This window comes from Euphorbia lathyris, chromosome 1 (genome assembly GCF_963576675.1).
Source record: "Euphorbia lathyris chromosome 1, ddEupLath1.1, whole genome shotgun sequence".
Classification (NCBI taxonomy): domain Eukaryota; kingdom Viridiplantae; phylum Streptophyta; class Magnoliopsida; order Malpighiales; family Euphorbiaceae; genus Euphorbia; species Euphorbia lathyris.
Genome location: NC_088910.1, coordinates 137,558,314 through 137,572,443, shown reverse-complemented (window position 1 = coordinate 137,572,443; position 14,130 = coordinate 137,558,314). Strand labels below are relative to the sequence as shown.

At 37.2% G+C, this 14,130-nt stretch overlaps 3 non-coding genes across 3 annotated transcripts; 2 read left to right on the top strand and 1 right to left on the bottom strand.

Annotated features, from left to right (window-relative positions):
* The first annotated feature begins 500 nt into the window (after positions 1–500).
* On the top strand, positions 501–573 carry TRNAF-GAA (transfer RNA phenylalanine (anticodon GAA)). The gene has a single exon. It is a non-coding gene; the product is annotated as a tRNA-Phe (tRNA).
* Positions 574–11,033: 10,460 nt separating this feature from the next.
* TRNAF-GAA (transfer RNA phenylalanine (anticodon GAA)) lies at positions 11,034–11,106 on the top strand. Its single transcript has one exon. It is a non-coding gene; the product is annotated as a tRNA-Phe (tRNA).
* A 2,604-nt stretch (positions 11,107–13,710) lies between these two features.
* On the bottom strand, positions 13,711–13,782 carry TRNAC-GCA (transfer RNA cysteine (anticodon GCA)). Its single transcript has one exon. It is a non-coding gene; the product is annotated as a tRNA-Cys (tRNA).
* Between the last annotated feature and the right edge of the window lie 348 nt (positions 13,783–14,130).

Sequence of the window (14,130 nt, the reverse complement as noted above, 5' to 3'; positions counted from 1 at the left end):
CTTAGAGCTGGCATGGAAAAAAAGGATACAGAATTTAGTCTTGGAGCTGGACTCCCATTTACTAGTTCAGATGATTCAACACGGGGAGAAACCTGCGCTCAGACGGTATGGATTATATAGGAAGTGTTGTGAGATTCTGAAGAGGGATTGGCATGTGAAGGTGGTGCATACGTATAGAGAAGGCAATCGGGCGGCCGATTGGATGGTGAACTTCGCAGGACTTTTGTCCCTGGGCTATCACGAGTGTGATATGCCTCCTGCAGGCATCCAGGAAACTTTGATTGCTGACTCTAGAGGAGATGGGATTGCTCGGCAAATTTGGTTAGAGACGGGTTAGCCTTTCGGGAGCTCGTTTTGGTTGTCTTTTTTCTTTGTTCTTGTTTTTCTTTTCTTGCTCGGGGCCTAGCCCCTCCCTGTAACCAAAAAAACTATTAGAAATTTAACATTGAGCAACATTTGAGGGAATTCAATAATTACAATTTCAAAAGCATTAACTATTTGCGGGGATAGCTCAGTTGGGAGAGCGTCAGACTGAAGATCTGAAGGTCACGTGTTCGATCCACGTTCACCGCAAAAATAATTTTTTTTTAAACAAATGAACTTTATTGACTTAATTTTATTTTTTTCCACTCTATGAACTTTAAATTTCGAAAACAGAATTGGAATTGGAATCATAATACAATGGAATCGAAACAACTATTTATTTATCTTATTTGGTCATTAACCATTTTATCTACGTTTATTAGAATCCTAGGTTGGATATTCAAAGCATTCTAATGCTTAGATTTAATAAGCATAGATCTAACGGTGAATGACCAAATTCATGGGAATGAAATTCCTATTCTACTTATAATTTTATGTAACCAAACAATAACAATAAGAATCTTTGATTTCCATTCTCATTCCATTGTATAATTTTACTCAACCAAACACCCATGCAACCCTCGTGTTGCTTCGGGAAAATCGAAAATTAATTATATAACATTTAAATCTCAAGTTACAATGAATTTTCAAAAAGTACTAAACATATTTAGCCTCCAACATCTTAAAACTGTGTCGTTTTGGTGTGTCAAGTAAAAAATTAAAAGTGCCCAACGTGAAAAGAGTACACATATTTAATTCTTTATAAGTTCAACACTAATTTCTTAAAACTGATAACATTTTACACGTTTTTATTATTTTAGTTATAAATTTTACCCTTCAATATTCTAAGACTTTGTGGTTTTGGTGTGTCAGTTAAAAAATTAAAAGTGCCCAACGTAAAAAGAGTACACAACATACAACTTAAACCAACTCAACCACTCAAATATTATAATGATACTGTAAATATAAACCAATATTTAGAGGGGACTACAAAGAGCGAACTAGCCGCTACTTAAAGATGGAGCCGGTGGGCCGAAGGCCGAAACCAGGGGTGGAGACAAGGGGCGGCCCGGGGCCCTCCGGCCGCCGGAACCACCATGGTCACGAGTAGTTTCGGCACCCCCCGGATATTAGTCTATATAGACCCTATGTAGTAATATTTCATTGTTTAAAGGTAAATGAGATAGTTAAAAACATTATTTAAATTTCCCCCAACCTTAATTTATTTAGAAAGTGTTTATTTATTTAAATTTTATTTTTCAATAATTATAAAATTATGTTACCATTATTAATTTATTTTTTTTATTTTATTTTTAAAAAAAAAAATTGTGCGCAATGCACTTACCTTAAACAAAGGAAAATTACATTAAAGACAAAGGAAAACCCTCAACCCACCCCACCCCATGTGATTCGAACACATGACCTCTAGGATCATAAGTAAGCTCTCAACTTAGAAAAATTAATTTCTATTTTTGGGACTCAAACAACTTAATTTCTAAATTAAACTTTAAAATTTTAAAACTAAAAATAAAAAAATGTAAAAATGTTATAATTTGTTTAGAAACTAGTATTGAACTAATAAAAAAATTAAATATATCCTATTACGTGTTAGGCTTGTCCAAAATTCAAAATTTCAATATTTTGGACCTATTAGATACTCCCTAAATCCAAATTTCTATTTTTTTAGGCCTGTTAAGCCTCTCTAAATCTAAATTTCTAATTTTTTTTGCCTGTTACGCATCTATAAATCCAAATTTATATTTTTTTTTGCCTGTTAGACCTCCACAAATCCAAATTTCTAATTTTTTGGCCTCTTAGGCCTCCTTAAATCCAAATTATTAATTTTTTTTGGCTTGGTAGGCCATCTGAAATCAATTTTTTAATTTTTTTACATGTTCAGCCCTCCCTAAATCCAATTTTTTTTACATGTTAGGACTATTAAACGAAATCTAGCTTAATTTTAAGAAATTGTACATTAATACTTAAAATTGGTTCTTAACCATTCAAATTATAACACGCATATAAAAAAAATTAAGCAAGTTCGATTTAGCAAATTTTTTTTTCCGAACGCACGTATAAAATCGACCCTCAATCGAATAATCATGTATTCGCCAGTGGCAGAAACCCCGGGCTAGCTCCACCCCTGGAGCCAATCCAAATAAAATTACAATTACACCGAGATAAACGACTAAGAAAAGAGAACGACCATATGTAAATAACAAAGGAGTGCAAAAGAGAGCTAGTAATCACTGAATTGACGAGTCACATGGCCAGCCAGGGAAAGAGAAGCACCTTTCTATATACGGAGAAGACTAATGATTTTATGGATAAGGTAACAAAATAGATCTATGGTTATTGGAGAAGTATCAATTTAGGTTTTACGTACAAAATAGTATCAATATCGACTTAACGTTTAAAAAATTACCAATTTAGGTATCGATAACGAAGTAATATAGATGACGTAAACGTTCCGTTGTCGATGCTTAAATTGATACATTTTTTAAACATTAAACCGTGCTATTTTGTACGTAAAACCTAAATTGATACTTCTCCAAACCTTATCCCATGATTTTATTAGCCACACATTGAAGATAAGCGACCCTAGGTGACCCTTGGAATAACGAAACCCGAGAGACTAAAAACGAAAATTCCCAATCCGAATGCCTGTAATAGCAGAAAGGCAATAAAAGAACTGAAAAAAGAAATTACAAAAGAACTGAAAAAAGAAACTTTAAATTTTGACTAATTGACATAAAAGCAGCATTGATAACTGTATACAAATGTCTAACTTACCCCAAAAAGTATCTCAAAGAGTAAGGATTGCCTCACATATTTAAGGAGTCATATAGCTTCCTCATTTAGCAATGTGGAATGTCTAACAATAACTTCTATAGTGCCAAAATGAATAAGAGATAAAGGATCCCCTTGTTGGATGCCCCTCGAGCAACTAAATTAACCATAAGGAGTCATTATGTAAAACGGAAATACGATCAGATGAAAAAATGTTAAGAATCCAGTTACGAAATTTTGACTAATTGACAATAAGCAGAAAGGCAATAAGCACGCTTGGGAGTTACAAAAGAACTGAAAAAAGAAACTTCAAATTTTGACTAATTGACATAAAAGTCGCATTGATAACGGTAAATAAAGGCCTAACTCACCCTAAAAGGTATCTCAAAGAGTAAAGATTGCCTCACATATTTAAAGAGCCATATAGCTTCCTCATTTAGCAATGTGAGATGACTAACAATAACTTCTATAGTGCCAAAATGAATAAGAGATAAAGGATCCCCTTGTTGGATGCCCCTCGAGCAACTAAAGTAACCATAAGGAGTCATTATGTAAAACGGAAATACGATCAGATGAAAAAATGTTAAGAATCCAGTTACGAACTGTCAGAGAAAAATTAAAAGCTTCAAAACCAACCAAGCAGGAAATTCAAATCAAGCGTATCAAACGCTTTTCAAATATTGATTTTTAATGTTGTATTACCCCCAAAACATCACTTATTAGAGAAGATTAACCCCTTTTGAGGATGCAACAATGCAATGATGAATATTTCTACATTCGATAAAACCAAACTGATTATCATAGATAATACTGGAAGAAACCCCAGGTAGTCTGTCAACGAGAATTGCTCATAACAATAGGGCGAATATTTAATATAATTTTGACAAATAAAAATCATTAGCACCTATAAGAAATGAATTCAAATAAATATATTTAAGGTACTAAAATTGGATGAATATTTAAGGTACTAAAATATGCCTAACGTTTTTGGGGAAATATCAATTTAGGCTACACGTACAAAATAACACTAATGTAAGCTTAACGTTTAAAAAAGAGTATTATTTTTAGGTCTCGATAACGAAATATGACACGTCATTCATATTACTCGGTTAAGTCCTGATTTTCCTCTCTACATACAATTGACAGAACTTAACAGAGTAATATCAATAGCCTGTCACGTTATGTTATCGAGACCTAAATTTGTACTATTTTTTAAACATTAAACCTACATTGGTGTTATATTATATCTAGAGGCTAAATTGATACTTTCCCAAAAACCTTAAGCCTATTTTGGTACCTTATCCTTAAAATTAAACATATATAAACATTTTTTTTGTCATGATTCCATTTGTAATTCCGTCAGAATATGCTAAAATAAAATATTTCCGTCATATTTTCGATTTGAAAACTAATAGAATATTTTTCCATCATAACATTTTTTCTGAAAAGATGCGGGAATGTTCCATCCATAATTGTCTGACATAATTTTTTTATTCCGCCAGAATTTTCTATCAAACCTATTAATAGTTTAATTATTGACGGAATTATGCTGAAATTTCTGACAACAACTGTTCCGTCTGAACATTCCGTCAAAATTTAAGATTTTTCTAATAGTGGTCTAAAGGATATACCAAAAAAAAAGATGGTTCGAATGAGCTATGGAAAGAAGTCATTAGATTTTGTTTTATAAATGAAATTTTTATGTCTAATATGGAAGATATTATTCTTGGTCGGACTAGAAGGATTCTTGATAATGAACTATTAGAAAATAGAACTAAAATAGAATTGGATTATTTTGAAAACCTCTACTGCGATGCAGCAGCAATCGCCGTCACCACCACCCCTGCAGAACAGCCCGAGCACCTTTGTTCCGCCGGTTCCGCCGGATAAGAATAGGAGCACCTCGACACAACCTGGGAAATCCGTAACAAAAACAACATGGAAGGATTTACTAAAATCGAAACCTGAGAATACCAAACCACATGTTCGCATGAACTATCGTGAGACAGGGCAAGTTCGAATCAACTTTGAAGACAATAATCCACTAGAGCCGGTCGTTAACATTGACCCTAGCCTGAAAAAGCAGTTAATGAAACAATGGGAGAGTGCCTTGATCATCAAGTTAGGCCCTGTTCTTTTTGACTTAATTTCAGCATAAGTAAGTTCAGTTCAGTTAAGTTAAGTTCAGTTAAGTTCAGTTCAGCATCATTCAGTTCAGTTCAGTTCAGTTCAGTTAAGTTCAATGAATTATTTGGTGTAGTTAAGTTAAGTTAAGTTAAGTTCAGTTCAGTAGCATTCAGTTAAGTTAAGTTAAGTTAATTTAATTTAATTTCAATTAAAAAGAACAGGGCCTTACTAGGGCGAAACTTAGGTTTTCTGGCTCTGAGCAAAAGGATTAAAGAACTTTGGAAGCCAATCGGAGAACTAACAGTTGTGGACCTAGGGCATGGTTTCTACCTGATCAAACTTGACAACGACCTAGATAGAGAACATGTAATAAGGGATGGACCATGGATAATACAGGGGAACTACCTGACAATAAGGATGTGGAGCGCCGACTTTTCTCCCTCGGAAGCGATGGTGGACATGACCATGGTTTGGATCCGTTTTTCGGAACTTCCCTTATGGTACTATGATGAAGACCTCCTAATGGCAGTGGCTGAAGCAGTAGGAAAACCTATGAAAGTCGATGAAAATACAGCAAAAGCGGCTAGGGGAAAATTTGCCAGGGTTTGCGTCGAAGTTAACCTTCAGAAGCCCTTGATAGCACGCTTCTCCCTGGAAGGATCCGAACAGCGAGTAGAGTATGAAGGATTCTACACCGCATGCACACGATGTGGACGCTATGGACACACTATGAAAGATTGTTTGTTTGAGAGTGTGATACAGCCTAGACGTAATACTTCAACAGTTATAAATGAGGATCAAACCATGCAAAACCAAGAGCCCGAAGAGACTTGCAATACCAATGCACAGATTGAATATGGCCCGTGGATGATAGTCCTGCGTCGGAAATACAATCGGCCCCGTAATATGATTCCATTGTTGAAGGAAAACCCCGCTCAAGAAAACCCTGAAGCACACGACAAATCCACAATAAACGATGTGAATCCTGCTGGTTTTCAATTTGCTACAACAGAACTGGGAAATCAAAATCAGAATCAAATTTGTTTGAATAACAGCAGGAGGGATGAAGGAAAATGCACTTTCGCCAGTTCAGAAATAACCACGACAGGATGAAGACGGCGTTTGGATGAGAGCAACTCTAGGAATCCACCGATGAGTAAAAGCACGGTGATTACAACAATTCCCGACTCACCTCTCAAACTCCTGAGAAGAGAAAAGGAGAGAGAGAAAAGAGGGAAGCGGATTAGAATGGAAATTAATAGTAACCCATTCTTGATTCTCACGAATCTCTCTGAGGAATTGGAGGAAGGAAGCCTCCCTTTATTTGGGGATACTGGGCATGGAAACATTGTTGTGACTGATATGAATGATCCGGAGACATCCGGGATGGAAGACGTAAATATTGTCTAGTCCTTCTAGATGTTTTAGTTGCTGAGGTCCACTCATAACTGTCTATTCCAATGTCTTTCATAATTTGGAACTGCTTTGGAGGGGGAAGAGGCCGTTTTCAGAGAACAATCAAACACTTAGTTCAATCAAAGAAACCAGAAATTCTTTTGCTCGTGGAGACTCGGCTACCGAGCAGCATGGCAGATAACTTACGAACTACTTTGGGCTTTACGGATATGGAGATCATTGACACGAAGGGGTTTAGAGGTGGCATCTGGATGTTTTGGAATGATAGTATGATCACAATTTCGATTATAGATCGGAATCATCAATTCCTCCATGTGCTGGTTAATCCCACCGAAGGAGGACCACAGGGAGGGGGTTTTGAACTCACCGTTGTCTATGTTCGTCCACAACTTCAATGTAAAAAACAGTTTATGGATGATATACGGAAGCTAAGGGAAACCATTATGCACCCGTGGGCTTTAGCGGGAGACTTCAACTGTATAAAGGAAGCTGCGGAAAAACAAGGAGGCTCCGATCCCCCATCCGCCCGTTTTTCATTGTTTGCTGACTGGATTAATGAACTCCAACTTATTGATATTGGTTTTATTGGGCCACCCTTCACCTGGTTTAGAGGCCATTCTAGGAGAACCCGTGTGGCCTGCAGACTTGATCGGGTCCTCTGTGATATCGGGTGGCATCACCAATTTCCGGAGGCGACACTGAGACATTTAGCTCGTCAGAATTCTGATCATGTCCCCATGCATCTTGACTTCGGGACCAACGCTCGGCGACAGACCCGGGCCGACTTCTGTTTTACTCGCAGCCTGACTGCTGCACCCCGGATGCAAGCAAACGATTGTCTCTAGTCTTCCAAATCAGAACAACGCTATGGAAGCCCTGAGTAACATACAGTAGGAATTGAGAAAGTGGAATCAAGAGGACTTTGGCAATATTTTTTTATCGCAAGAAGCGGCTGATGGCAAGACTGGGAGGCGTACAATTGCGTCTTTGTCAACAGGTCACGGGGGGGGGGGGGGGGCTGCTGAAACTTGAATGTCGTCTGACAAACGAGCTGAATGCCGTAATGCGACAGGAAGAAGTCCTCTGGCATCAGAAATCGCATGAAAAATGGATCACCTGTGGTGATCGGAATACCACTTTTTTCCACACCTCTACTTTAATCCGAAGAAAGAAGAACAGGATTGAGGGCTTACGGGATGATAATGGGACTTGGATATGGAACGAGGGTGAGCTTCACAATATGGCTGTTAATTACTTCCAAAAGGTTTACACCGAGGAGGTTGAAAATAGGCCCATGCTTACCACTTCAACGAAGTTCACGCCCTGGATTGAAGACGGGTTAGCCTCGCTGATGGCTCCCTTCACTGATGAGGAAGTTAAAGTGGCAATCTTTGCAATGGGTCCGTTAAAGGCGCCTAGCCCGGATGGCTTCCCTACAGCTGTGTTTCAGAAATTCTGGAGCCACCTCGGTCCGCTTGCTACTAACTGTTCCCTTAATGTGCTAAATTCGAGGATCCTTGAGCAGAGGTTGAATGAGACCACCCTGGTCCTTATCCCCAAAATTCTCGGGCCGAGCCATCTCTCTGAGTTCCGACCGATTAGCCTGTGCAATGTGCTTTACAAAACAGTGACTAAATTCCTGGTGCAGCGCCTCAAACCCCACCTATAGTACTTGATTGGTCCTTTCCAGAATAGCTTTGTCCCCGACAGACAGATAACAGATAATATCATCCTAATGCAGGAAGTCTTACACTCGTTTAAAATGAAAACAGGTCGGACAGGAGCAATGGTGTTGAAATTGGACTTGGAGAAAGCGTATGATAGAATAAGCTGGAGTTTTTTACATTAAACCTTAATTTGCTTGAGATTACCGCACAACTGGACCCACCTCATCATACAATGTGTCTCATCGGCTTCAATCAAAGTGGCTTGGAATGGGGAGACTTCTGACAATTTTCAGCCTTCTAGGGGCCTCAGACAAGGGGATCCGCTCTCGCCGTATCTGTTCGTCTTGTGCATTGAAAGACTGAGTCACCTAATTCTGGATGCGGTCAATATGGGGGATTGGAAACCGGTTCAGCTCCCTCGGGGAGGTCCTAAGATCTCTCATCTCTTTTTCGCCGATGATATAATTTTGCTAGGCGAAGCTTCCGGGGAGCAGGCTCGGGTTATTAGAGGGGTTCTAGAGAAATTCTGTGATAGCTCAGGGCAGAAAATAAGCCTCCTAAAATCGAGAATTCTCTTTTCTTCTAACTCACCGGAGATTGTGAATAATAACATTTGCTCGGATTTAGAAATCCAAGAAACGAAGGAACTTGGGAAGTATTTGGGTTTTTCGCTGAACCAGGGTCGCACTAGTAAGACTCAATTCCAATTTCTGGTGGACAGAGCTCAACAAAGACTGACAGGATGGAAGTCTAAATGCCTAACTATGGCCGGTAGAACGACGCTGGTTAAAGCGGTTAACTCAGCAATCCTGTCTTTCATCATGCAGACTTCTCTCTTACCGATTAGCATTTGTAACCGTCTTGACAAGCTTAACAGATACTTTATATGGGGAAGCTCAGATCAACAAAGGAAAATCCACTTGATCGGATGGAATATTGTGACAAGTTCGCAGAGGAAAGGTGGGTTGGGCATCCGAATCACTAAGGAGGCAAATTTAGCGTTTATGGCGAAACTCAGCTGGAGAGTTCTCACTGAAGAGGACACAGTTTGGGTAAAAGTGATAAAGCACAGGTATGCCAGGAAGAAAACGGGTCTTGACATGTTTATGTTTAAAACGGGGCAGAGCCAGTTATGGAAAGGCATTGTATCTGGTGCGGCGTTATTGAAGAAAGGGATTGGCAAAACAATCACTAATGGCGAGGGCTCCCTGTTTTGGATGGAAAGATGGGCGGGAGATGTGCCGTTAATTGAGTCGGCGTTTGCTGTCCCATGGAATGCAAGAACTTGCAAAGTTGCGGACTATTGGGATAGTGAGAATGGATGGAAATGGGAGACATTGAGGGATTTTTTACCTAAAGAGAGGCTCATGGAAATCGCAGCAGTTAAAGTTTTTCCGGAAATGACTGAAAGGGATAACTAGATCTGGCAAGGGACGAGCTCGGGGCAGTTTCAAGTCAGCTCGGCTTACTCCCTTCGTGAACAGGCGGACATCGATCAATCCCTAGCTGTTCATTGGACAGACATTTGGCAACTGCCTGTTCCGGAGAAAATTCGGTCCTTCCTCTGGCTCGTCGGACACGGCGCGATCATGTGTAACGCAAATCACGTTAGACGGCACCTGGCAAGTTCAGAAGCATGTGATAGGTGTGGTAAGAATCTTCTCCGGGACTGTCCGTTGGCGGTAAGAATCTGGAACAATTTTCTTCCAAGCGGAGAACGAGGATGGTTCTATCGGGATAACTTGCAGCGATGGCTGGATAGAAACGTGGGTAGGACAGATTTAATAAATGGCAAACCATGGAACCACTGCTTTCCAATAATCTGTTGGGGACTCTAGAGATGGAGGTGCAAACGTGCCTTGGAGCCGGGCCATGTGGACCTCTCGGACTATCATGGGTTTCTCTCGATGAGGATTCAGGAATGCGAGCAGGCCTTTATTGCTAGCAGACTTACAGCGGTTCAGGAAAAGGTCTATAGGATCATTCGATGGAGACCTCCCGAACGGGGATGGTACAAACTCAACTGTGATGGCGCTTGCAAAGGAAACCCGGGCCTTGCCTCGGTTGGCGGTCTGTTACGCAACGAGAAAGGCTAGTGGATTGGCGGTTTCGCTGTCCGGATTGGAACGAGCACCTCGACGACAGCAGAGCTTTGGGGAGCTTATTTGGGCTTAGAGCTGGCATGGAAAAAAAGGATACAGAATTTAGTCTTGGAGCTGGACTCCCATTTACTAGTTCAGATGATTCAACACGGGGAGAAACCTGCGCTCAGACGGTATGGATTATATAGGAAGTGTTGTGAGATTCTGAAGAGGGATTGGCATGTGAAGGTGGTGCATACGTATAGAGAAGTCAATCGGGCGGCCGATTGGATGGTGAACTTCGCAGGACTTTTGTCCCTGGGCTATCACGAGTGTGATATGCCTCCTGCAGGCATCCAGGAAACTTTGATTGCTGACTCTAGAGGAGATGGGATTGCTCGGCTAATTTGGTTAGAGACGGGTTAGCCTTTCGGGAGCTCGTTTTGGTTGTCTTTTTTCTTTGTTCTTGTTTTTCTTTTCTTGCTCGGGGCCTAGCCCCTCCCTGTAACCAAAAAAACTATTAGAAATTTAACATTGAGCAACATTTGAGGGAATTCAATAATTACAATTTCAAAAGCATTAACTATTTGCGGGGATAGCTCAGTTGGGAGAGCGTCAGACTGAAGATCTGAAGGTCACGTGTTCGATCCACGTTCACCGCAAAAATAATTTTTTTTTAAACAAATGAACTTTATTGACTTAATTTTATTTTTTTCCACTCTATGAACTTTAAATTTCGAAAACAGAATTGGAATTGGAATCATAATACAATGGAATCGAAACAACTATTTATTTATCTTATTTGGTCATTAACCATTTTATCTACGTTTATTAGAATCCTAGGTTGGATATTCAAAGCATTCTAATGCTTAGATTTAATAAGCATAGATCTAACGGTGAATGACCAAATTCATGGGAATGAAATTCCTATTCTACTTATAATTTTATGTAACCAAACAATAACAATAAGAATCTTTGATTTCCATTCTCATTCCATTGTATAATTTTACTCAACCAAACACCCATGCAACCCTCGTGTTGCTTCGGGAAAATCGAAAATTAATTATATAACATTTAAATCTCAAGTTACAATGAATTTTCAAAAAGTACTAAACATACCATATTTTTAATAAATTGAGAAAATCTATTTTCTTCACCCATTTCATTTTTTTCTAGTACAATAAGAATACCGTATCATTTTTTACTTTGAATAAAACAACATATAATTGACCATGAGTAAAAACATGTTCGTCTAAGTATAGGCCAGCTTGTTTTAATGTTTAAGGTACATTCATATTAATGATGTTTAATTAATGGTTCATAAGGGTGAGCACAAACTAATGGAGTTTGATTCAACCCCAAGACAATGTTCCCTTCTAATCTTTCAAATGATAAACAAATGTCTGCACAAACGTTATTGAAGTTTGGAATCTATTTCACAAAAAACAGTACATTTTTTTCAATAAAATTACTGAACTTCACAATTAACTTCAATAAAGTCATTCCATTAAATTTATATACAAAAACTTAGTAGGATATTGACGTGAAATAGATCACAGTTGAATATATACCTGTTAAGGGGGGGTATTTTTATTTTTCATTTTATTCAATTAAATAGAATATCTTATATTTATACTATAGAAAAATAAAATGAAATAAAAAGATAAAAACAGAAAAAGAAAGAAAAATAAGTGGAAAATAAAAATTGCTACATTTAAGGGCAACCCGATCAGCCTTCTTTGATGATTTTTTTTGAGATACAAGACAATAGAATTTTGGATCGTCGGCAAGGAAGTTTGAAAGTACAGGTTGCAAGGTTTCCAATGACAATTCATGAGCATCAAACAGACGCATAATGAAGGAGTTGTGATTTTTGTCTACCCGTTACAACAATATTGGGCTCTTCATCTTTTTTTTAACCCGTTACAACTTACTACAATGCAACATCCACAAGAGAAGAACACTTACTAGAAGAAATTAATTATGAAAATTTATTTAAGGAATTTACTAATAGACATGATTAGTCCCAAAAATAAAACGAATACAGAAATATATAAAAATAATAAAATTGGACTAACAGAAATTAAGGGTCTATTTGGTTAAATTGTTAGCTAATATGTGTTGTCGTTTGTTGTTGCAGTAAAATGTTTTCTGTTAGATGTTTGTTATCAGTTGTTTAATTATTAGTATTTGATAAAATTATGTTGAACTATTGCTGTTAGTATGTAAAATGTCTAATATGAGAATGTTTTAAATTAATCAATAAATAAATTATAAAATAAAAAAACGTATTATACAAATTAATACAAATAATCTAAACAAATAAATAAAAAAATTTAAAATAAAATTTTATTGAATGGACTAGAACCTTATTCTTTCAGCAATTATATTATAAAGACATAAATAATGTTAAAAAAACATGTTTTATGGAAATAAAACAGATACTTTTGTCGATATCAAATAATTACAAACAGTTGTTCAGGAAAAGCTCCAAAAAAAAGCTTTCCGAGAAAAGCTCCAAAATGTAGTTGTTTCAATAAAAAAAAACTAAAAGGTGTTGTTTTTCAAACCTAACCAAATACTATATTTTCCGCGGTTTGGAGTTAAATGTTAAACGTTGTTCTGAAAAGATGAAACAAACACCCCTAAATGAGAGTATATGAAAGTTTGAAGAACATTATGTGAATGGAATTAATAAAAATTTCAACATTTACATCAAAGAATGCACGAAGAATAAATTATAGACGTTAACAAAATTTAAAACTTTTTTTAACAATTATAATTTTCAAAATGCCTAATTAAATAATTTGCTTTAGGCCTTTGGCAATTTTTCCACTATCACCCTCAAAAAAGCCAAACTTTGCCTTACGTAAAGTTATCAAAGTACGATTAACCTCTGGATTTGAAATCACTGCTTATATACCTGGTATTGGTCATTTTATGAAAGCCTTTCATTTGCTTCTCTTAGATGGAAGTTTTATTTTTCTAGAATGTATCCTAATTTTTGACCTAATTCTTCTTGTGATGATCGATTTCAATCACTACTAATCGGTATTTTTATGTATGCATAAATGATGATAGATGCATTCACCATTGTTTTAGCATTACGGCAAACCCATGTCAAATATATAGTGGATTTGGGTGCTCTAGCCAAAACGAAGGGTTGATAAGGAAGAAAGCACACCAACTGTTGACAATCCATAAGGTCATAATCATCAGGCATAGTGAAAATGGGAATGAGAATCTTCGTGAAAAAATCAGAAAAAAGGGCCCAATCGGGTTCGAACCGGTGACCTCTTGATCTGCAGTCAAATGCTCTACCACTGAGCTATGGACCCAATGAGTTTAATAAGCTACTATTGCACTTTGTAAATACATATCCTACAAGCCTTAATTGGTTCAACTCATATGTAATATAAAATCGTCATCTTTTTCTTTATCTATTCAAAACACATTATTTTTATCTTTAATCCTCTAAATTTATTATTTCTCAGAATTCTAACATTCTAAAAATTTTCTCATTTGATATTTAAAATTTTACAATATATAATATATTTATGCAAACATAATCTAGAAATTGTTAATATAATCACTTGATAAAAAAAAACATTAATCATAAATAATACATCAATCCACTAAATATAAAAATAAATATAACGAAATCTCTCTAGATCTAGAGTCAGCCA